Here is a 25,217-nt window from a genome sequence, read left to right as displayed (position 1 = left end):
TACGCTTTCTTTATGAAGATTGTTGTCTTCTAGATTACAGGGAAAGCACTTATTTAATGTTTCCTATAAATGAAAGGAAAAATATATCTTCTGTTTCGAAATGAGACTCGTCTTCTATCCGCGATTGTGGTCCGCAGCTAGTGGTCGTGCTGTAGCGTTCTCGCTTCCCGTGCCCGGGTTCCCGGTTTCGATTCCCGGCGGGCTCAGGGATTTTCTCTGCCTCGTGATGACTGGGTGTTGTGTGATGTCCTTAGGTTGGTTAGGTTTAAGTAGTTCTAAATTCTAGGGGACTGATGACCATAGCTGTTAAGTCCCATAGTGCTCAGAGCCATTTGAACCATTTTTTTTTTATCCGCGATTGTACTGAAATATCATTTTACTTTCCAAGTGCTTTATGAATTTAGCTGTGTCACGTATCCGTTCTTGGAAACGTTACTTTTGTATTAAAAGAGATAGACACAGAGGTAAATACATTGTGTGTGTGTGTGTATGTGTGTGTGTGTGTGTGTGTGTGAGAGAGAGAGAGAGAGAGAGAGAGAGAGAGAGAGAGAGACTGAGGCGTTGGATTTGCACAGTACAGTGCAGCGAGCCGGGGTGAGGCGAGGTGAGACTTCAGCGGTGACCGGTCATGCTCGGTTATCCGCGTGTCCGGAATCCGGACATCAGACATGGGTCGAGTACGTGACCGAGCCCAGTCGTGTGGGGCCAGACACGAGCGGCTCGGTCCCCCCCTCAACAGGCGATCCGTGACCGGTCAGACATTGAGCGTTGCAAGACTCTAGTAGATACTGCCTGTAGGAGAGGCATAAAAAGAAGAAGAAAGTGGGAGTGGGTGAAAGCAGCGATAGTGAGAGACAGACTATGTGGCATTGAATACGAGGAAAAGAGACAAAGTGATTGTGAGAAGAGACAGCAGCAGTGGGAAGGAATGAATGTGGTGGTAGCAGTAAGAGAGAGCAAGGGAGAGACAGTGCGAGGACACAGTAGTAATAGAACAGAATGTAGAAGTCTGTAGTTGTGAGACAGTGAGAAAGAGACACAAGGAGATAATGACTATAAGATGGGCTGAGTAAGTGAATGACAACGGGCAAGTGGAAGTGGCTGGGTATGAGCGACTTACAGCGATGGGTTTCTGGGTGTGAGCGAGTTACAGTTAGGGGAGCTTGTGGGAATGAGTACGATTTACATGTTAAGAAGAGCGCGAATATACTCGCATGCCAAAATGTTTTGAACATTTTTAAAGGTGCTGTGGAAGGTCTAATAAACAACTAGAACTTTCATTCAGAGCCTTTAAAATGAACACGAACATTTCGAATTTTTTGTGCTACAGCAGAAGCATTTTCCCGCTGGTGCTAAGAAATACTTGCGATCTGAATCAATTAGCCGGAATGGAGGGGTTCCAGTTGTGCTCTCGACTATAGCTTGAGAATATTTCTGCAGTTACTTCTGCATAAGGCAATGGGGCAAAGACTCATAGCTGTTTAGTGCTACTGTATTGCAAAAAGTTATTTAATGAAGTTCGATAAAAAGAATGAAGTGAAAGAAAAATGGAAGATTTTATTGATTTACTGGTTATTAGTTGGCCTAAAAATACAAAGATCTTACATAGTAAATGAACATCATTATTTCATGACACACGTGGTGGTCTTTTGAAAGGTCTCTGTTGGATTCCTTTCATATTAACTTCTTAAATCTGTTGTCATTTACGGCATACATTACACTTCTAAATTTACTGTGGTGTTTCTGACTCTGTCTGGGAGGAGAGTGAGCAGTGGAACGTGTTACTTTTACACATAATCAAGAACGATCTGTCGCACTACTACACATCAAAACACAGTTTATATGTAATTCATGCCACACAGACTCATATGGAGCCTGCATCTGCTTTCTTTTATATACTGTATATGATAAGATACTGTCATCCCCCTTCCCTTCTGTGTGAAAGGATGAATGAGCAAATGTATTTCTAGTTACATGCTTCATGGTAGCAGACAAGCCTGTCTGCTAGAGAACAGTAGGACCAACGTCGGAACAGGTAGCTACGCTTTCTAAAAGCCAAGAGGTTTCTATTCTTGGTATGTTCCTGCCTGTCCCTTGTCATGTTGGTATAGGAAGCTGCCTCTCTGGTCACTTCCGTTAGTATCTGTGAGGCACCCTCAGTAGGGGACCACACCAGTCTGTCTTCGGCGAGCATCTGAAGTGGTAAGATCTCCGGCTTACGGCTTAGCGCGTCTCTGCTAAGTCTGTAGGACAATCGATTTCTGAAGTTCAGCCTAACTCAAAATTTAATCACCTTTATTTCAGGTTTAGATATAAAATATCTTATGTTATCTTAATTTGCAAAGCAGTGTAATTCGAGTGTGAAGTTCAGAATATCTTCCGGTAGTTGCTTTGTCACTAGTTTGTGAGTAAAGTGGAACCATGTGTTGATCAGTAACTCTAACTAAGATCATCAATCTTAAATGCGAATGTGCGTGAAATTATAACGTCTCTTCTGGACATTGTTTTTCAATATAGCAATTTTTGTTTATGTTCAACCCACATGGGGTGTACTTTGTGAGACCAGTACCACGTGCTTATACAATTGTTTGACCCATCAGGTTAATAGTAAGACGATATTAAACAGTTCGAGGTTTTTCTTTTGTAAATTGCGTTTCGCTGTAATTTATTTTAATTATCAAAATTATTGTGGAGTTACACTCTTTGTGTAAACCAAGTTGACCACGTGAAGTATGTGGTGTAATCATCGAAGTAGCCCTCAGTTGTTCTTTTCGGGAAGATTTCACAGAGAGTTAGTATGAATTTAGTATATCAGTGTGTGGTAATTTCACGACGGACAGGATTGCGCTACGAACGTAACTTCTTTGGGTGAAAATTGAATCGGTTGGTTGTGGTTAATTTCCTCTTGCATATGTTTCAACGTTCTTCGTGTGTTATTTTATGAATGCAGTGTTGTATGCAATCTCCCAATCTTGGCTCCATATTTGATGTGTTCACAATCCTAAATAAGGCATCAGTTTAGTTATGAATCAAGTTTAATATGCTGAAATTTTAACGGAACAATGATCAATGTTAAAATAAATGTCCAAATATAAACTGATTTATTTCTTTTTATTTAAATTCTCTTTTTATGTATATATCACCGGTTGTCGTAAGATGACTATTAAAAGATTATAATTAATTTTAGTGTGGTTGGGAATTTGGTAAGCTAGACAGGATACCTGGGGAAACAGTTGCTCAGTAATGCAAGGTTAACTTCCCCAGATAGCTCACGGCTTTTTACCCGCTTTTATTGTCTTGAATATCAGCACCGCTTTCAGAACAACTTAATGCATCAACATTACACTTTTCACCATTGCACAAAGAGCTGTTCCCGCACGTACGCTTAAGTAAGGTTTAAACGTGTAAAATCTGTTTGCTGTATGAAAGACCAGCTTAATAAACACTGTTGGAAATTAAATATAGTCTGTGAACAAACGGAAGAAGTCCCACCTGACGGCAACCGGAAATACCATTCTGTCCCGGCTTCAGACCGATGCCTATAAAATTTCACCAGTCCAATATTTCAGTTATTGAAAATTGTTATCTGTGCTCCAGAACAGATGGGTGAGAAGAATTTTTTATCTGCACAAAACGTCACAATAGAAACTCATTGATGTTTTCATTCATAGCTTTGTCTCTTTCCAGCAAGCATAAATGTGATACATGTATGTTAAGGCAGAGACACATTTTTTATATAAGACGACATCTAAGGCGTCATTATGGTCCAAGATCGATATTTGAACAGACCCTTACATTGTTTCCCAAAATCATCTGACAAAGTCTTCTGCATTTTTCTCTCTGGGGTAATTTCAACACTGAAGTTTACAGCACTCTCACTGATACGGTCGAAGACCTGAAGCAGCAAATTGTGTATCTTTGTCAAGATTTACGCGATGATTGTGGTCTTAGAAGATATTCGTATTTCACCGAACAGACTGATACAGTTGCACATCAAAATCCGAGAGCGATACATGGAGCTGGTCTTTTAACAGGTACAATTGTACGGTATTTAGCATTGTATTTCTGGCTAGGGTAGGCCATGGATGAAATCTGAACGCTATTAGATGGGTACTTAATGGAAATTTACATTAATGCTAACTAGGACAGTGTTTCACAACGAAGATTGTGATTAGTGGTAAAGACACATTTGCTATTTTCTCGCAAATGGCTTATCTGCGGCCCCATGTTCACTGGAACATATCTACTTTGGTTAACATGCAGTAAACATACGTCGCCACGGCGAGTGAAACATTTCGACTACTCCGCGTCTGGAGTGTAGTCGGGCACTTCACGACACGCTGTATCAGAGCATTCGTTCATAGCGACACATTGGGTGCCTGTCGTATGATTCACTCCATCTCCGAGGTCATGCAGGGAACGGCCTCTTCAAATGTCACCGTGATAAAAGTTGTGTCCCCCTCTCTCCCCCCCCCCCTACCCCCCTTCCCTGATTTCCTTGATGCGGTGGAAAGTATCGCAGCCCCAGTGCTGATGACATACATCCTCGTCGCCTACCGAGAAACTGAGCAGCGTATAGTCGTGTCAGAATGAACCAAGTATTTCGCCAATTCAGGATCGCGCGCCAACACCCATACCATTACTTACGATCAGCAGTCGTGTTTCCCTCAAACAACTGTGTTACTTTCTGAGTCGAGGCTACATCTTGAACTATGCTTTCTCAGGTTCATTACATAATGGGAATATGGGACCAAATTTGTGACTGATATTCCTTGAAGCTATCTTAAGACCGGGCCCAGCACCAAATCCCTGAAAACAAAATCACAAATGGGTCCTTGTGGGCAGCGTTTGGAAATCTTTTGTTTAAGTTTCATATGTAAATCGAAGACTTGCTTCTCTGTCCCGGCAATAATCTTGCAGACTGTTGGAAAGTTGTCTATTATATTTGGCAGTTTCTGGATATTAGATTTATTACGCGTTGTCTGTAGGCGAGCAACGTTTACTGCTATCTCTCAACACACTGGTCGACCTCCGTGTGTCTACTTTGCCGTCTGCTAAGAGAGATTTGTCAGCCAGTATTCTTGGAAGCGAGTGCAGCATTGCCCAGTGAGAAGCCAGGGACTTCAGTCGACCAGTTTGTAGTTTCCAAGTTTTCATGGGAGAAAATGCGTTCTTGTTCGTTCTATTCCGTTAGAGCTGTGCTAGAGTGGACGTGGACATTTTGGCATGAAATGGTGCAGCGTTCAGCATGCGAGAAAATTGCAAATGTGTCTTTACCACTAATCACAAACTTCGTTGTGAAACACTGTCCTAGTTAGCATTAATGTAAATTTCCATTAAGTACCCATCCAATAGCGTTCAGATTTCATCCATGGCCTACCCTAGCCAGAAATACAATGCTAAATACCGTACAATTGTACCTGTTAAAAGACTAGCTCCATGTATCGCTCTCGGATTTTGATGTGCAACTGTATCAGTCTGTTCGGTGAAATACGAATATCTTGGAAGACCACAATAATCGCGTAAATCTTGACAAAGATACACAATTTGCTGCTTCAGGTCTTCGACCGTATCAGTGAGAGTGCTGTAAACTTCAGTGTTGAAATTACCCCAGAGAGAAAAATGCAGAAGACTTTGTCAGATGATTTTGGGAGACAATGTAAGGGTCTGTTCAAATATCGATCTTGGACCATAATGACGCCTTAGATGTCGTCTTATATAAAAAATGTGTCTCTGCCTTAACATACATGTATCACATTCGCAACAACGGCACATGGGTTAAATTTGAGCCGATTTACATGGAGACTTAATGGAAAAGATTACGTTTCGAATACATTTGGACTAACTTCGACAAATTTGATACTAATGAGTGGCGGCTTGTAACCATTTACTAGGTGGACACCATGTTTGTGGATCCTTGCTTTCTGGAACGTTTTTGATTTTACTATCGCATACTTTCAGCTACATTAGTTTTCTTTATTAATTACGATATACCCTGTGTTGAAGATGCTGGTCGTTATTTTAACAAGTTTTCATTTAACGTACTTGTGCCTATAAACTGGCCTTGCAAATATTGTTCCTTTTACCCACAGGATCCTACAAAGTAAGCCTTCAATATCAGCTGTCAAACTTACTATGGCTGGACAAAGTTACAAAGAATGCACCGTAGGTCGGCGATTGTACCCGTCATGAAAATGAAATGTTTTTGGTAGAAATATTGTTCATTCATGAATCCATATGTATCTACGTAGCGTATGTAAACTGTTCTTTCGTGTAATCTTCGACAAACGGTCAGTGTAACATCTGAGCAGTGCAGTGCTGCGATGCGACCTCGAAAGCATCATATAATTTCTTTGTCTGTGTAGCCAAACAATCACCTCCTTCATGCCCCGTCAGGGAGCATGTGCGCTTTCCAACAAGGGCAAGTGCTGTCTGTCATGTGGCATGTGCATGCTATGAAAATCTGCCGAAGTTGAATATGACTTTGAGCACGTGTCTGATTCTCCCTTCTACCGAATTACATACCAGAGAAACACCTCGCTAGGGTTCGGAGGAAGGAGGGCTTGGAAGTTTTTCTGCAAATTTTTGTCTACAGAATTCACGATCAAAATGGGATTAGTGACTATGATGTATCATGCAGCGTAACTTGCTGTGACAGTGCGAGAGAGAGACAAAGATATTGTTTATTACTCCGTGGCGGTCAGCGCTCACATAATTATTCTTAGGATATAGAATTTTTTTGTTCTTGTTAAGAGTATTTTTAGGGGAGGAGAGCAATTCTTGTGATGTAAAAAATCGACGCCATTGCGAGTTTTGATTCACATTGTAAAATATAGGTGCATATGGAAGGAAATCAGTTAATAGAATAATAAAATATTGTTCATTTCAAGAAGGTACGTCTTATTATACACCCAGCGATATACTGCTATTGTGATTTACTAATAAACACCAGCTGAGAACAGTTCCGACGGGAGCGTTCAGTTCTAGTGAAATAGTTCGATGTTTTCTTCGGAAAAGAAGTCACTTCATGGATCATTCAAATCCACAATAGTAACTGGACATTTCTCAGAACTGAAAGCAATCTGATTGCTATGCAACAGAGCCCCGAAGAATATTTCTCCGTACTTTGGTTACCACTTTCGGCTCAACACGGTATCTGCAGCATCTGGAGCAGATTTCTACAACAGCGGAAGCGTGTAATCGCTATCAGTTTCACACACCGCCCTGTGTACGCTGTATGTATTTACCCACAACAGTGAACATACAGTTACTCACACACATAGAAAGACAATACTAGGTGGTGTGGGGAAATATTTCAGTATAAAGGCCCTGTAGAGCTAAACAGTAATTAGCCTAGTAAGAAAGGGAGTCTTTATATGACCCTTACTCATCGGCGCTTGTTGAACTTAGGTACAGAGCGCCTTAGTACGTAGACTGTACGAACAGTTATTTGGAACTATGGGCTGTGCCTTAGGGTCATTTAAACTATGTGTGTTATATTGCTTTAGGTTTGACTCGACACTGATCTTATTTAAAGAGTTCACCATTTCCATTGTGGCTAATTTAGATCGCTAAAATTGTTTACGCCACAGTTATTAGTGTCTGGTTGTCTAGCTCATGTCTATCGGGTTAGAGCCCTGGTGATAATTTACGACTACTGTATGTCCTAGTTATATGTAATATATTTTGTACTCAGGGTTCATCTAACTTCGTTTTTACTACATGTTGTTTTAAATTAAGTCATATGGGTATTGTTCGTTAAATTTTGTTTATAGATTCTGTTATAGAACCAGCCTGTGTTGAACGTGAAATCAAGCTATATACATTGGCATATTATTTCTTGATCGAGTTTTGCATTGTACCTCGTTCCACGTTCGGCTATTTGTTCCTAATCTCGTGCTCTTTAATGAGACAACTGATACCTATTTCTGACAGTTAAAATAATGTTCCTCTGAGTCAGGTAGAAGTTACATTTCACATTGTTTTTATGGTTGCTCATTTCCTGTTACAATTTGCTGTTCTTGCAAGTATTCACTGTATATTGCTGCTTGGTGTATTATTCTGTAACATTTGATAGCTTAATCGTCTGTTCTAGTAGCAAATGAAATCATACGCTACTGTATTGGATTTGTTTTCAGAGAGAACCACCAGAGAGAGATGAAGCAATGTCACGATTGAAATATCAAATTAACATCGACAAAATTTGAAATACTAAATGTTGGTTGCTGATTTTCTTGCAATTTCGTAATCAATAGCATTAATTTGAGGTTGTGAATTTTCGTGCGTTAAAATAATTCATAACAACATTTTGCACAATTTGTTGCATAAAATGAATTTATTTTTTATCCACTCTGATCTCCTCGCTTGCAACAGTTTTTAGCACACAGCAACCCTAAAATGTGATGTAAAGGCCCTACAAATGCATGAATAACAGAGAAGCGTCAATTCAGGATAAGCTGTTGCCAAAAGCATGAATAAAATTGACAGGTGTTAATCCCTACATCAGATTTCAGTACGATGATTGCAGGACCAGCAACGTTCGCGTAAACCGGCAATAATTGTAACCTATAGCCGGCCAGTTTGGCCGAGCGGTTCTAGGCGATACAGTCTGGAACCGCGCATCCACTACGGTCGCAGGTTCGAATCCTGCCTCGGGCATGGATGTGTGTGATGTCCTTAGGTTAGTTAGGTTTAAGTAGTTCTAAGTTCTAGGGGACTGATGACCTTAGCAGTTAAGTCCCATAGTGCTCAGAGCCAGTTTGTAACGTATAAAACCCCCGGTCGTCGAGGAACGCATCTAGAAGGGGAGATTCAGCAGCCCCAGAGAAGGAAAGGAGAGTAGAATTAAGCGTGACGTCGACGACGATGTCGTTAGGTATGTAGAACAAGTCTGGATAGGACAAAGATGAGGATGGAAATCAACCCCATCCTTTCCAATGCAACCATTTCGCTTTTCGCAGTAACCAATTTAGTGAAACAGCAGCAGACTTATAATGAATGTCACATTCTAACGCATTCGAGGCCAGTTGTCAGGGAATGTACCATTAGTGAGAGGGGCCTCAGAGCGAATCGTCTCAAGCGGCTAGATCTGGCAGAAACGTAACGTTATCGTATAACAGGATGGTTCTGTCAGATGGAATTCCCGGGGGTTTTGACTTTATGGCGTGTCGCAGTTTCTGCAAAGTGTTTTCATAGTGCTGCTCAGTGATTGTGGCTCCACGATCGAGGAACTCGACGCTGCCGTCGAAGGAGAAGGTCCTCACGACCTTACCGGAACTTGGGTGGACGGTTTTAGATTTCCTTGTGGGGAAAGTTGTCGGATGATTCCACTGCTGGCTCTGTCATTTTCCCTCAGGCTGTCGGATTCCTATCGGCCAAAATCATCCTGTTGCACGATAACGCCCACCCCACTGCCAATCGGACGGAGACTATGCTTCAGCGATTTGATTGGGAACACTGTAACATCTTGTGTACAGCCCGGATCTTTTGTCGTAAGATTTTCATGTCTGTGATGACCTGAAGAAAGACGTGCGTGTACGCCGGTGTCAGTCGGACGAGGAAGTTCAAGAGAAGGTGCAGCTGTGTACCTGTCAGCGGCCTACCATCTTATACGAAACAGGGATTGATCGTCTCATCTCTCGGTGGAATAAATGTCCGAAAGTGTGTTGTGGTTAATTATGACTGGTAGTATCCTATGTCCCCATTGCTGCGGGCATTCGGTTTTCATTTGACTGCCCCTCATAGATGAATTTGTTCAAATGCTCAAATGTGTGTGAATTCCTAAGGGACCAAACTGCTGAGGTCATCGGTCCCTAGATTTACACACTACTTAAACTAACTTGTGCTAAGAACAACACGCACACCCATGCCCGAGGGAGGACTCGAACCTCCAGCGGGAGGAGCCGCGCAACCCGTGGCATGGCGCCTCTAACCGCGCAGCCACTCCGCGTGGCATAAATTTGTAACTTCCAGAATGAGATTTTCACTCTGCATCTGAGTGTGAGCTGATATGAAACTTCCTGGCAGATTAAAACTGTGTGCCGGGCCGCGACTCGAACTCGGGATCTTTGCCTTTCGCGGGCAAGTGCTCTGCCACCTTTTTTTTTTTTTTCGTTGTATCTGCTCGGGGCGGACGTCGCAAGACGCCCGTTTCAGTTCGTCGTTGATCCATTAACTCAGTTTTTTTGTTACAGAGGGCAACTAATCCCCTGACCGAAGGCGCTGAGTTACCGTGCCGGCTTAATCTCATTTTGATCTAAATTGTTCGTTGAATTTGTTCGGGGCGGACGTCCGATGACACTCGTTTAGGTTCTACATCTGAGCTACTCAAGCACGACTCACGACCACTCCTCACAGCTTCAGTTCTGGCAGTACCTCGCCTCCTACCTTCCAAACTTCGCAGAAGCTCTTTTGCGAACCTTGTCAAACTAGCACTCCTGGAAGAAAGGATATTGCTTGGTACAGCACTTGCCCAAGAAATGCGAAGGTCCCGAGTTCGAGTCTCGGTCCGGCACACAGTTTTAATCTACCAAGAAGTTTCATATCAGCGCACACTCCTTTGCAGAGTGAAAATCTCATTCTGGAAAGATACCCCAGGCTGTGGCTAAGGCATGACTCCGCAATATCCTTTCCTCCAGGAGTGCTAGTTCTGCAAGGTTCGCATCTACATCTACATCTACTACATCCATACTCCGCAAGCCACCTGACGGTGTGTGGCGGAGGGTACCTTGAGTACCTCTATCTGTTCCCCATCTATTCCAGTCTCATATTGTTCGTGGAAAGAAGGACTGTCGGTATGCTTCTGTGTGGGCTCTAATCTCTCTGATTTTATCCTTATGGTCTCTTCGCGAGATTACGTAGGAGGGAGCAATATACTGCTTGACTCCTCGGTGGAGGTATGTTCTCGAAACTTCAACAAAATCCCGTACCGAGCTAATGAGCGTCTCTCTTGCAGAGTCTTCCACTGGAGTTTATCTATCATCTCCGTAACGCTTTCGCGATTACTAAATGATCCTGTAACGAAGCGCGCTGCTCTCCGTTAGATCTTCTCTACCTCTTCTATCAACCCTATCTGGTACGGATCGCACTCTGGTGAGCAGTATTCAAGCAGTGGGTGAACAAGTGTACTGTAACCTACTTCCTTTGTTTCTTTCTGTGAAGTTTGGAAGGTAGAAGACGAGGTACTGGCAGAATTGAAGCTGTGAGGACGGGTCTTGAGTCGTGCTTGGTTAGCTCAGTTGGTAGAGCACTTGCCCGCGGAAGGCAAAAGTCCCGAGTTCGAGTCTCGGTCTGGCACACAGTTTTGATGTGGCAGGAAGTTTAGTTTGTTACTTGTTTGAGAGGACAGATAATAATTACATAAAAATGCAGACTATAGACGAATGATGGATTACGAATTTATTGGAACTGTTGTGATAACAACTCAAATCGCAGTAAAAGTAAAATGAGGCCTTCCATTTCCTGGGAATGGAACAAAAGACGATGCCTGTGATGTTCGTGCCGTAACATGTGTGCGGACTGCTTTAATGCGCTGGTTTAGTCTTTTAGATTCAGAATTAACATCCATATTTTATACCGAGAGGACGGACAGTGCCCTTTTATATATTCATATGGCGTCCTTTTCTGGCCACAGGACGCTCTTATGCGTACAGACGCACTCGGTTTTGACCACTAGACATGCGTGTGCAAATTTCATTCGTGCAGCGCTGCCCCTAAGCCTGTTATTTCTCGTGGAAGAAGAATATTTACTGTGCCACTTCCACTGCTGTACTAACAAATCTGCGAATGATATGAAGCAAAGTTAACATGCATGCCTGTAACAGTTCAAAGGACCTTCTATCCAAGGAGGCGCTTCATTTAGTCATACGATACCAAATATTGGGCGAAAATTTATAAATCATTACAAGATACAATAAGCACGAGTAGAATGAACTTTTGTCTCTGTAGCAGCACGTATCTTACCATGAAATATTCAAACAGCTTAAAACTTATTTATGAGGCTTTATCGGTATGATTGATTGACTACGTTTTGTCGCGTAATAGCATTATAATAAGAATATAGGCACTGAGAACGCTTAACCGGCAGAAACCCATTTGTTCAACATGACATTACGGGGAGGAAATGTATGCAGTGCAGGAAAGATGCGAGTAACTGGTAGAAGCCCGATATTTCAACATGACAACGCCTCAGGGAAAGCCTGAAGAATTACAACACATTATCTCTTTGACTCGAGCACCTGATCACGACCAGGTGGTCACTAAACACGCTGTATGGAGAACTGTAATCGTCAACCTGGCTGTAAATATTTAGACGTACCTTTAGAACGGATCAGAAATCGAACTCAGAAGCTTCACTCCTAATTTCCAAACTTTTAGAACGGATCAGAAATCGAACTCAGAAGCTTCACTCCTAATTTCCAAACTTATCAGCACCTCTCCAGCACACTTTACTGTCCGAGAAATTGTAATCCTTGGAGAAATATCGCGGAGAAATGGTTCAGCTGCATTGCTTGACGTGCTGCAGAAAGATTTCATTGAATTAATATACGCGTTGCGGCGTGCTTGATCGGTTTCGACACGTTTAGGATGAAGTATGGAGAGTACGTGTGAATAATTCTGTGTGGTACATTTCACGAATTTGCAGACATCGAAAAATTGACTCAGGTTTTGAAAAATAATGGCAATGCAATTGCTTAGCAAATTGTTTCTAATTGTCTTATATGCTCTTGGTATGAAATAATAGAACTGGACTTAACAGAGGATTCAGATGACGATTTTGCATGATTCTTTTTCCTTGTAGTGGAATATCACTGCACAATTTCAGAAATACACCATTCTACAACATAGGTCTTCGATACTGAGCATCAGCATTGGTGATGGTTTCTTCATTACGTCTTTATTAGATCAACACATAACAGCTGTTACGCATAATTTACAGTAAGAAAACATATGAATGCGCTCTTAACACAATAGTCAAAATAAATGTACTGTGACACCTGATAGAATAAAAAGTCTTTTTGATTGTTTGGAATCTCTGGCCACATGCTCAATTTTCATTAAATACTTTGTATTTTCGTTCCAGGAATATGACCGTATCTGACAGACGTCTCCTCTTTTTAGTGATTTGAGTGATCCAATGTAGAGTAGAGCCAAAGCTGTAGGCTATGGGGAACCAATCCTGTTCCTTCGAGACAGTCCTTGTCCTTGTGAACTATCGAAGCGAATTAAGGCAACGAAGGCCGTTTATTATATATATATATATATATATATATATATATATATATATATATATATATATATATATATATATATATCACGACTACGTAGCTTCAACCAAAACATTTTAGTTTTTTTGGAATGTATGACTATTATAACGCATGTTCAGTTCAAATAATGTCCTATAAATCTCAGAGTCTCATTTCGTCAGTTCTCAGGTTTGGAAGATACGTCCAGGCCTCTGCAATAAAGTACTTCCATTCAGCCGGGACCATCACTCTAGATAATTTTCTTCCTCGATGCCTTCTTTCTCTTCTGTTTCAAAACGAAATCCCATAGGGGAAAAGCTGTGTTCAGAACATTTGAACGATTGGTGAATTTCACTGAAGTATTGACAGAGCACCAAGGAAGAGCACAGTGTCAGGAAAGTACAGTAGTCGTTTTTGACGATTTAGAGGTGAAACTAGACAATATGTTTTCCATTTGCGTGCTCAGATGCCTGTCTTATTACAGTTATGCTCGAGTTAATGGCATAATTATGTATCTTAAGGGATAGGTTGTGTATTTTACAATCCATGCGGTATCAGTCCACTGCATTAAAGCAGAATATTTACACAAACAGCGATGTTTGACCACTCACGTCAATTTGTGGCTGTACCAACTTCCCAATCCGCGACGCGTCCTCAAAACTAGAATGCCGGAGTATTTCACCTTTAATGTTCTCCACTAGTCATTTTAATGTCTCTTTTTCGTGCGCTGTTCCTACGCTTGAGTCACTTCTGCTGCTGTAAGCCATGTTCACTGTACTCAGCTTTGTTACAGCGGGCAGCGTGCGAAACACCTGGCTTTGATCGCTTGAAGTGCAGCAGCAGGACGGATACCATGAGAACCATTACCACTGTTATAGGAAGGTGTCGAAAACACCCGATAAAATGTGCCGTACGGCATTATTCAAGCGAGCGTATGATACTATTACGTCAGGCAAACTCCATTATGGCTTGAATGTAGATATGAACAAGAGATGAATGAACTTATCTTGTGATCGTTAACGCAATCCAGGGTTGAAAATCCATTGTTGCACTGCTTGCGAATTACTCGTTACTTGGCTGCGAACTCGTTACTGTTAATAAACACTGTCAACTGTTTACGTCTTTATTTTGAAAATAAACCAACATATATCGCGCTTGTGGTTCAGGTCAACATGACAACCGTGTTGACAACCTAAGGTTACTAATTACACTAAATAAAATTCCACCTCTTCCGTAATGTGTTTCACAACATCTACCGATTTCGGAGGATTGATCCGCATCTTCAGACATCTATCAAATACAGCCAAATTATTAAAATAGTCGAACCATAAAAGGAATGTAATTATTACTTCAGTTTCTCACAAGCTACTTCCACAAAGTAAAACCCATCTGCGAGGATTTTTGTACTTCGCTAATGGATAAACTGATATATGAATTTTACGATAACGCTCAGTCACACATGTATCTGATCATTGTTGCCAAAATGCACTGTCTCGTAATCGATGTTCTTCCGGATCAGAAGGGGCGCCACATTTTACTCCTGACGATTTCAGACTTGAAGAAAAGCCTGGTCGGATGAAAATTCACATAAAATAAAAAAACTGAAGCTCAAAAGTACCCTTATTTTACGTATCTGTAGAAATCTGAAGATATCAAAAAAATATAAAATAGCTGGCCCTCTAAACGTTCTAATCTAACAAATGTCAGATGGAAAAAACAAAAGAAAGGAAAAAGAAACTCTTACATCTGGTGGTTCCTCTGTCACGGCGAGAAAGTTATGAATAAACATGCTAAGCATAAAACAACGTTTTTCCTATCGTTCCAAAATACCTGCCGCCCTGTATAAAACTATGTAAGTGTTTTCCCGTGTGCAGTGTTTTCTGTCAGCCAGTCTAGCACAATGCGGGCGGGCGTTTTCGTGGAGTAACATCACTTCACGTAGTTTTCCTGGTGGTTGTTCTTGGATTGCGTTTGAAAGAGGTGTCCATTGTAGATGATAAATGACAGCAGTAAGAGTTACACCTTGGAGATGCAATTCGTTGCACACCACACCGTCGCTGTTCCACCAACTGCATTAGATTATCTTTTGTGGACGCGCGCACAGCTCTCTGTACGGGGAGTAGCTGCTTTGTTTGGGCTCAACCATTCCTTTCTATTTATTATGTCGGCATAAAGATATTATTTCCAGTCACCAGTAACGATACAGGGCCAGGAATGGTTGGTGTTGTTCACCAGCCAATTGATGACGAGCAAAGAGAAATGATGAAACTTCCTAGCAGATTGAAACAGTATGCCGGCCCGAGACTCGAATTCTGGACCTTTGCCCTTCGCGGGCAAGTGCTCTACTATCTGAGCTACCCAAGCACGACATACTACCCGCCCTCACAGCTTCCCTTCTACCAGTACCTCGTCTGCTACCTTCCAAACTTCACAGTAGCTCTTCTGCGAACCTGGAAGCAGAGATGATGTTTGTAATTTTGACTTAGCGCACGTGGTGCCTGTACAGCCGAGGTTTGAACCATCGCCATTGCATGAGAATGTCGGACGATGGTGGAATGATGGCAATTCATCACATTTGCCATCTCGCGAGTACACTGCCGTGTATCATCTTTGATTAATGTGTTTAATCGATCTTCATCGAGCCCAGAAGGTCTTTGATAACGACAAGCGCCGGCACGCCGATGAAGAACGGAAGAGCAGAGAAAGCTGGGAGACGTCGTCAGCCAATAGTCCTGACAAAGACAGGAGCGGACTCTATACGAAAAGAATATAAGAACCGCGCTTCCTAGCCGCGGAAAGAGCAGCAGTTACGCTGCTGCCAACCCGCCCTGGATGGGGAATTGCAAATACAACAAAGAAAGAAAAAAGAGCTAGCTGCGGTCGCAGTGGAAGAAGAGTCGTTATGCAAACGCTATACCAGTGACATGGCGTGTTTAGTTTCCCTTGCATTGAAATTGTTTACACCGAAGGACATTGATTATTTGCTTGTCGCCATTTGCTAGCGACACACATTTGCCAATACGCAGAGTTAAGTATTGTCAATTTAACTTACTGTAATAAACTCTATTAATATGATTTCTTGAATTGTTGTCTATCGATCCGAGAAAACAGCTTCCCAGGCGCCCTATACAGTGTAGTACATTGATCGTGACCGGGCCAAATATCTCAGGAAATAAGCATCAGATGAAAAAATTACAAAGAACTAAACTCGTCTGGCTTGAAGGGGGAAACCAGATGGTGCTATGGTTGGTCCGCTATATAGCACTGCCATAGGTCAAACGGATATCAATTGCGTTTTCTTTAAATAGGAACCCCCATTTTTTATTGCACATTCGTGTAGTACGTAAAGAAATATGAATGTTTTAGTTGGACCGCGTTTTTCGCTTTGTGATTGATGGCACTGTTATAGCCACAAACATTTGGCTCACAATTTTCGACGAACAGTTGGTAACAGGTAGGTTTTTTAAATTAAATTTCAGAACGTAGGTACGTTTGAACATTTTATTTCGGTTGTTCCAATGTGATACATGTACCTTTCTGAACTTACCATTTCTGAGAACGGATGCTGTTACAGCGTGATTACCTGTAAATACCACATTAATGCAATAAATGCTCAAAACGATGTCCGTCAACCTCAATGCATCTGGCAATACGTGTAACAACATTCTTCTCAACAGCGAGTAGTTCGCCTTCCGTAATGTTCGCACATGCATTGACAATGCGCTGACGCATGTTTTCAGGCGTTGTCGATGGATCACGATAGCAAATATCCTTCAACTTTCCCCACAGGAAGAAATCCGGGGACGTCAGGTCCGGTGAACGGCGGGAGATGGTATGGTGCTTCGACGACCAATCCACCTGTCATGAAATATGCTATTCATATCGCTTTAACTGCACGCGAGCTATGTGCCGGACATCCATCATGTTGGAAGTACATCGCCATTCTGTCATGCAGTGAAACATCTTGTAGTAACATCGGTAGAACATTACGTAGGAACTCAGCATACATTGCACCATTTAGATTGCCATCGATAAAATGGGGGCCAATTATCCTTCCTCCCATAATGCCGCACCATACATTAACCCGGCAAGGTCACTGGTGTTCCACTTGTCGCAGCCATCGTGGATTTTCCGTTGCCCAGAAGTGCATATTATGCCGGTTTACGTTACCGCTGTTGGTGAATGACGCTTCGTCACTAAATAGAACGCGTGCAAAAAATCTGTCATCGTCCCGTAATTTCTCTTGTGCCCAGTGGCAGAACTGTACACGACGTTCAAAGTCGTCGCCATGCAATTCCTGGTGCATAGAAATATGGTCCGGGTGCAATAGATGTTAATGTAGCATTCTCAACACCGACGTTTTTGAGATTCCTGATTCTCGCGCAATTTGTCTGCTACTGATGCGCGGATTAGCCGTGACAGCAGCTAAAACACCTACTTGGGCATCATCATTTGTTGCAGGTCGTGGTTGACGTTTCACATATGGCTGAACACTTCCTGTTTCCTTAAATAACGTAACTATCTGGCGAACGGTCCGGACACTTGGATGATGTCGTCCAGGATACCGAGCAGCATACATAGCACACGCCCGTTGGGCACTTTGATCACAACAACCATACATCAACACGATATCGACCTTTTCCGCAATTGGTAGACGGTCCATTTTAACACGGGTAATGTATCACGAAGCAAATACCGTCCGCACTGGCGGAATATTACCTGACACCACGTACTTATACGTTTGTATAAGCACCACCTATCACAAAGCGAAAAAAGTGGTCCAACTAAAACATTCATATTTCTTTACCCACTACACGAATATGTAATAAAAAATGTGGGTTCCTATTTTAAAAACGCAGTTGATATCCGTTTGACCTATGGCAGCGCCTTCTAGCGGGTCAACCGTAGCGCCATCTGGTTTCCCCCTTCAAGCTAGACGAGTTTTGTTCTTTGTAGTTTTTTCGTTTAATACTTATTTCGTGAGATATTTGGCCCGGTCACTATCAATGGACCACTCTGTATAAGACGAGTGGGCAGGATACTACAGTTTTCCTTAAAGTTGAGAGTCGCTAACGTCAAAACGATCCTTCTTAAAACGAGAAAACTATTTTCTTGCCGTGTCCTGTCCATTGACATTATCCCCAGACACAGCGCAAATGTTTCTGGTTGCCTCCACTGCCGCACGCCTCTCTCGAACTCAAGCTGAAGAATATGTCCAGATTTCCCCACTTGGCATTCCATTTTCTAGCGTCGATAGCTCCACTCAGTATGTCGAAACGATATAATGACAATATGTGAATTCCATTATCAACAGTGAACTACAAATAAAAAATGGCAATCGATAAATAGTTCCATAGAAACCGGAAAACGAACACGCAAAACAGAACGTTAAGAACTTATGCATTAACCTAATTCGAAAATGAGAGAAGCTGAATAAATGAATTAAAATTTTTGCCTGGCCACGGAATCTTCTTCACCACCACCGATCCTGTGGGGCACAGAAAAGAGAGAGACATGGGAAGCAACAGACGTGTAAGGCTTTTTTACTTATTTATTTTTATTTAATCTTTTGTAATTTTTACAATTGCCATGAAATTGTATGGAACGGGCGTCGCCAATATAGGGGAAAAAATAAAAAATAAAACAGAAGACTGGGTCACAAAATCCGCGCATTTACAGTGCTCTCCCCCGTCCGTGGATGTCGCGAGTAGAATTGATCACAGAAGTCTGAAACTCAGGTGCCGCCTGAGGGGAATATGTGCCCTCAGCTCCCAGCCTTCCCTGCCTAAGAAAAGGACTAACGAAGACCCCTTGAATATAGCTGGCGTATAAGACTGATTGTTCAAATTTCATCAGTTCTGGGAACAGTCGCCCATGGAAGGCTCAGTCGGTAAGCAGTCAAAGCTGGTGATCTGTTGACTGCACCCTTATCGATTGTGGCACCGACTTCATCTCATCTAGCCGCCATTGTTAAAGTATTCACCTTGGTGTGGGTGAGAGTGTGCGTGACATAAGATGGAGTCGTCCACACCTGCATGATCTTCCCTGTAAGTAGGTCGGTAGCGTTCAATGAACGTGTTGACGATGTCAATCTGATTGGTCATCTGTATGTCATGAAGTGTGACCAGAGTGTTGACGATCTATCGACGACGCCGTCGTTCCTTGGACACTTATGTCATGCATGGCTGGAGTTTCCAGTCCTGCCCGACAGCGGCGCTGCATCCATATCGCCACCCACTGCTATCTGCACCGTGCCAGCTTAATTATCATCGCTAGTGGCCGGTATCGGAGAGATATTATCCCAAGAGACGTATAACCTGCCTAGATGGCTTGCAGAACGGCTGGTAAGAAAGGTTTGGCCAGAACTGTCGCCACGTTGGACTTCCCAGGTATTGTGGAGCAGGAGGTCCCACACCACTATTTGTAAAGCTGGCACTTACTATAGTGGCGAACCTGACCTTCCAGATGCAGACTGCAGTTAAGATCACCTCCTAGCAGGCAGTATTCATATCGCCTTAAAACAAGGGGGTGATGTTCTCAGAATAAAACTGGGCCCATTCATATCGTTGGTCGGTGCCCAGCGGGGCGTAGACATTAGTGAAGTGTGTCCCCATGACAGTGAGTGCCACGCCCCGAGTTGGTAGACACAAGATGACATCGGTGACAGGGGTCCATCACGGACATAGACGGCCACTCCGAGGCCAGTGTGATCACCAGCGGGAGTGATATCTGGGAGATTGGCCAAGTGAATTTCTTGTAGGAAGGTGAAATCAAAATTATGAGCCAAGAACAACTCCTGCATAACATCCATTTTTCACGCTCGAATGGACATTGTTGTATTGATTGTTACTGGCCTGTTGGCATAGCTCTGGAGGTCAATCCCCCATGGTGTCAGTGAAAGGACGCGGGTGTCGCAGTGGAATATCATCCTGCTTACCCCCAGGGGGTTCAGGGGAATGTATGACGAATGGAGTGGCGCCGACTATGTGGGGTGCCGTAACAGATTCTGCTCTTCTACCACCTCTTCGTGCCATGCTGCCAATAACCAAGATGAAGTAATGACTCGGTGTAATTTCGCCTGTGCTAAAACCATTAAATAGTTTGTTATCCTCATGGTATTTTTGGGGGCGGGGGATGGGCACATGCACACCAGTGGATGTAGCCGTGCTCACATCACCTCTTTTGGAGGTGGCTGTTTGTGGGAATCACTCGGGTCGAGGGTAGCCACGTCTTCGGCCTGCAACGTCTCCTCTCGACTGGAAAAGGTTCGGCGCCTTCTCTTGCGACGTCCCAGAGAATGTTGTTTCCTTATGTGACCTTCCGTGTCTGACGGCAACAGGGAACTGCGTCGCTCTGTCAAAAAGGCCGCCTTATGGACGATTAGTGAGTCGATTTCTATCGTGTTGCCGAGGGCTGGGTCAGCGTTCAGCCGCATCGGCACCGTCGGAACGGGGTCGACAGCTGACCGAGGCTGCGGGCCGTCCGAGGAGCCCTCCGTTGGGGCATCTCTGGCTCAGTTATGGCGTCAGGGTGCCGTTGCGAGGTGGCAGGGGAAATGAATAGTTTGTGACGCATGTGATCCGTCGGCGGCTGGAAGTTTCGTTGTGCGTCGTTGTAAGAATTTGCATTTAAAGTGGTCTCCTTTGTCTCACCTGCAACAGGTCCGAGGCTGGCCGTCATATATAATTATACAACGGCATCCGCCAAACTGTTGATAGGACGAGACGTGGCTTTGGAGATCAATGGTGACCTATCGGGTGACGTTTAGTACAAGATATGTCCGAAACTTTGTCCATGTATAAGCTTGAGTAGACGACAGTCACTGCCCCGACAGTGCCGTTAGCATGACAGAAGTGGAGCCGCTGTTTGTTAGGATGCGTTCGCACGCCGCGTCGCTAATGATTTTAACATAGACCGTGGTGTTCACGACCGCAAGTGTATTCCTATGATGTTAGTCACCGTGATCTTGACTTCATCTCACAGAAAACAGTCCACCTAGCGTGCTTTGGGACATACAAGTCGCAAAAAGTTAATCGCACCGTAGATTTATGGTAACGGTTTGTCATGTGTCGTAGACGCTAAGCCAGCATGTAAACAACGGCCTTGAGAATGTAAACAAGGCGAACTGTCGCTCCCCGCACGGAAACACTTGCCTTTCCATACTGTTGTTCTGCCAAAGGCAGACTTCTTTTGAACATGGACCTCTTGCTTGCTAGGCAGTTGTGCTAACTATTACACCAACACAGCAGTATGACTAACACAGCTGCATGGAGTACACTATCCCAACGCTCTCCCTAACGCAAACTTCAATTCACCCCTTCAACCCATTTACGCCTTCTTAAATCGTCAGTACTGCCGAGGCGTGTCAGTATTGGGAAGCACCCCAGCTTTATATGTAATTTAATTTTATCCATATTTTGCAGCTTAAAGCGTGACTGTATTCAAAACATTTGAGGTGTGAATTAAAAACGCCTTCAGTCACAAGCTTTTCGTGTTTTATTAACTACACAATGCGTTTCGGACCCTGTGGGTCCATCATGAGGTGTACTTTGTCTTAATACATGTTTTATTTCTTTTCCTGAATGAGGTGAATGCATATTCCTTGGATTATGTGGAATATGCATTTCACCTCATTCAGGAGAAGAAATAAAACGTGTATTAAGACAAAGTACACCTGTCGATGGACCAACAAGATCCGAATGCATTGTGTAGTTAATAAAATACGAAAAACTTGTGACTGAAGGCGTTTTTAATTCATACCTCCAATGTTTTATATATAATGTTGAAATCCTGCCTGAAAGTTAGACGTAGGTGATCTACTGAACTGATGGATTTACAATTTCCTCCCCATTACCTACAAAGCTGAAGCGCTACTCTAGTATCAGAGAGCCTCGCCAAAACTGACAATTTAAGAACTGGGAAATGGGCTGAAGGCGTGAGGTGACGGCTCTGTTAGGGAGGGCATTAGATTAGGGCAGTATGTGCAGCTGTGTGAGCCATGCTGAAACGAGTCCGTAATTAAAAATATTCTCTAACTCCTAACAACTGGTTTTCAATGCACCTGCATGCAACAGACAACGTACCTCATCTTGCTGCTGCAACTGAGTGATCAGCAAGACGCTAAAAATGTTTGAAAAGCAATACTACGATCCATGCAGAGTGGAATGCATTGTCATAATAATTGCAACAACTACTGCCATATTTTTTTAATAGAGAAATTGAATGATCCGGAAGGGTTTGGTCAAGTAGCCTTAAGCGGTGTAAAAAATTCAAGAAAGCAATAAAGAGTTTAATTTACTATATTCGCAAAATAGATTATTTAAACACTTGCAAACTTAACACAGAAGTTAATTACTCCACAATGTCCATACTCAATACACACATCTCTGGCCACAACAAAGATATGACTCGTATTACTCTCAATGTATGCATACACTTAATCTGACAAGATGCTTCCAGTGCGCAAGCAACCAACGACTACGTGCAACAAAAAGGCAAATTATCAAAACAATCCTCCATTAATGCAAAAATCCCCTCCGGCGCTGCTAGCACAATCACGGCAGGCTGTGCCCTCCCCTCAATAAGTTAGCTCACTGCTACGAGTGATAACAACACCTTAGACTCAGAGTTCGTGTATGCACACCACAGCGGAATCATTGGTCAACTTAGCAAAGCATGCAACTTTCAATCCTTCTACGGTGCTGTGGTGGTTAGCACACCTGTCTAGTACGCTTGACAACAGTGTTCAAGTTCCGGGCGTGGCACTTAATTATGATCGAAGTTAAAGTTGGGACTCGTATGTCTCGAGGAAATTGTAATTCCATCAGACTAATAATGTACGACACTGTCTTTCTGATGTTCGTCATTTTTCTGTTACTGATTGTATCCTAATGAGAATAATTTCGGTTGATGTATGTAATGAGCATGAATTGTTTTAACAGAAGTCTCGCAAAGGGGCCCAGCAAAAAATTGTTTTAGACTTTTAATTGCGACGGAATTTGCCAATCAAACTTTCACAAATAGTTGGAAATTAACATCGTAATTATGTCTTCAAGCGGAGAAAAGTCGTATTGAACACAGTCTACGGTGGAAATACGATTAGATCTCTATGGTAACCAGAAAAGTTTACGTAATCGTAGAAATTTTTATAGTAGTACCATCAGTATTTTATATGAACCTTTATCTTTGTTGGTCTTGATAAAGACTGGCAAGTACGAAAAGTGCTGGAAAGCTTTATCCTACAATAATACTAAGAACAAGTACCGTGGATAAGTTATATTAGCACGACAGGAAAATGGCAGACCAAGTCTATTTACTGTAACTAGCAGCATATTCCACTTTTATAGATCCATTTTCCGCTGCGGTGCCCACTGCTCCGTTAAACGTTGCTGGAGTATTGGGAATGCCTCAACGGGGCACCTACGTCGGTAAAGGAAAGGTATTTTAACATTTTACTTTAGAAACAGGATGGTTAGTTTCGAAACGAGAAGAATCAATGTTAATAGAATGGAGCTTAGTAACGGGACAGAATAGATGGGGGACGAGTTCCAAAGCTCTGAAGTAATTCGAAATTAGTTTGTGCTAACGTGTTTCCGGGTGCTGCTAATTTTGCCATCAAAACCTTGTTTCTCTTCATCAACTTCCGCGTCTCTGTCACATAATTTCTAATTTACTCTTCCTTACATTTGCTCCACAACGGGGGAATACTAGAGAAACGGATTTTGAGACCCGTTATGGCACCATAAACCCTTCAGTTATTCGTTCTTCTTTGGAATCCGTATGTTGTTGTGGAGTCTAAGAATCGGACTTCAAAGTTAAATAAATCTCTTGTCTTGTCTAGAAAAGCTAACAGTAAAGTTTGATAATAGCAAAGATTAACGTTGGGTGAACAACGCTCCCACATACCAATTCAACCGTCACTTTGTGGAACGCACATTGTATCTGTTAGCTTAGCACAACCAGTATGGTGAAGTTCTGCGTCCTTTGTAACGTTGTGAAAGTTGACGTAATACGGGTTTTGGTATTTGTAACTTAGGAGCATAAGCACATCGGGAAAAATGTATTTACACCCTGGAGACAGGAACGGTGTAGTTTATTTACTGCTTTGGTTAAGTGTTTATAAATGAGACTAATCTACTTTGCAGCTGCTACATAAGCGTCCGATGTATTCTTCCAAACTTACAACAAGGGCATAGGAATACGCGGCAAAACACAATGCCTAGCCTGAACATCCACGTTTGTACCGACATTTTGTTGATTAGTATGCAGATAATGATGTAGCGTTGAAATTGAAAAAATTGTTTATGATCATTAGCCGATATATTCTTGTACTGAAGCACTAGTTCTGCCAGGAACAGCCTCAACTACGAGCTGTCAGAATCCTAACATCTCATCAGGTTAAGCAGGAAAAAAAGTAAAAACTCATTAAATATTTGCTGGTCTTAAAACATCAACGATACTAACTATGCGAAATGCGTTAGTGTTTCATGTTGTTTTTATGCCGCGGAAAGAAATGGATATGAAAATGTTTTCAGCACATCGTAATATGTCTATCAAAATGATTTAAAGCCCATACTGGATACAGAAGTAGAGAAATAAAAGTCCAACACAGTCGGTGAAAGTTCAGTTTTACCAGCACATAGTTTGCACAACAGGTTTAGTTAATGTCGATAACGTGCAACTGAAAAAAAAAAAGAAATGGAATCAGAAGTGCATTGTAAATTTTTTGATATAGTTGTCTTACGCGTCATTGTTTGGCCGAATATATTCTAAGTACGAAATTTTATCACTTTATGCAGATCAGAAAATGAGGCGACATGGACTCGACATACCTACGCTGTCGATTACCCCTACCGCTCCACGTCCCATGACTTTTACAGTGTGATGAGTGTTATAGGTACAGACGAAAGTGGCGAATAGGGCATAATGAAACAAGCAAGTGATACTAATATACAAAGGTCCGGATACCAATAC

This window comes from Schistocerca cancellata, chromosome 6 (assembly GCF_023864275.1).
Source record: "Schistocerca cancellata isolate TAMUIC-IGC-003103 chromosome 6, iqSchCanc2.1, whole genome shotgun sequence".
Lineage (NCBI taxonomy): Eukaryota > Metazoa > Arthropoda > Insecta > Orthoptera > Acrididae > Schistocerca > Schistocerca cancellata.
This window is presented reverse-complemented; position numbering follows the sequence as displayed.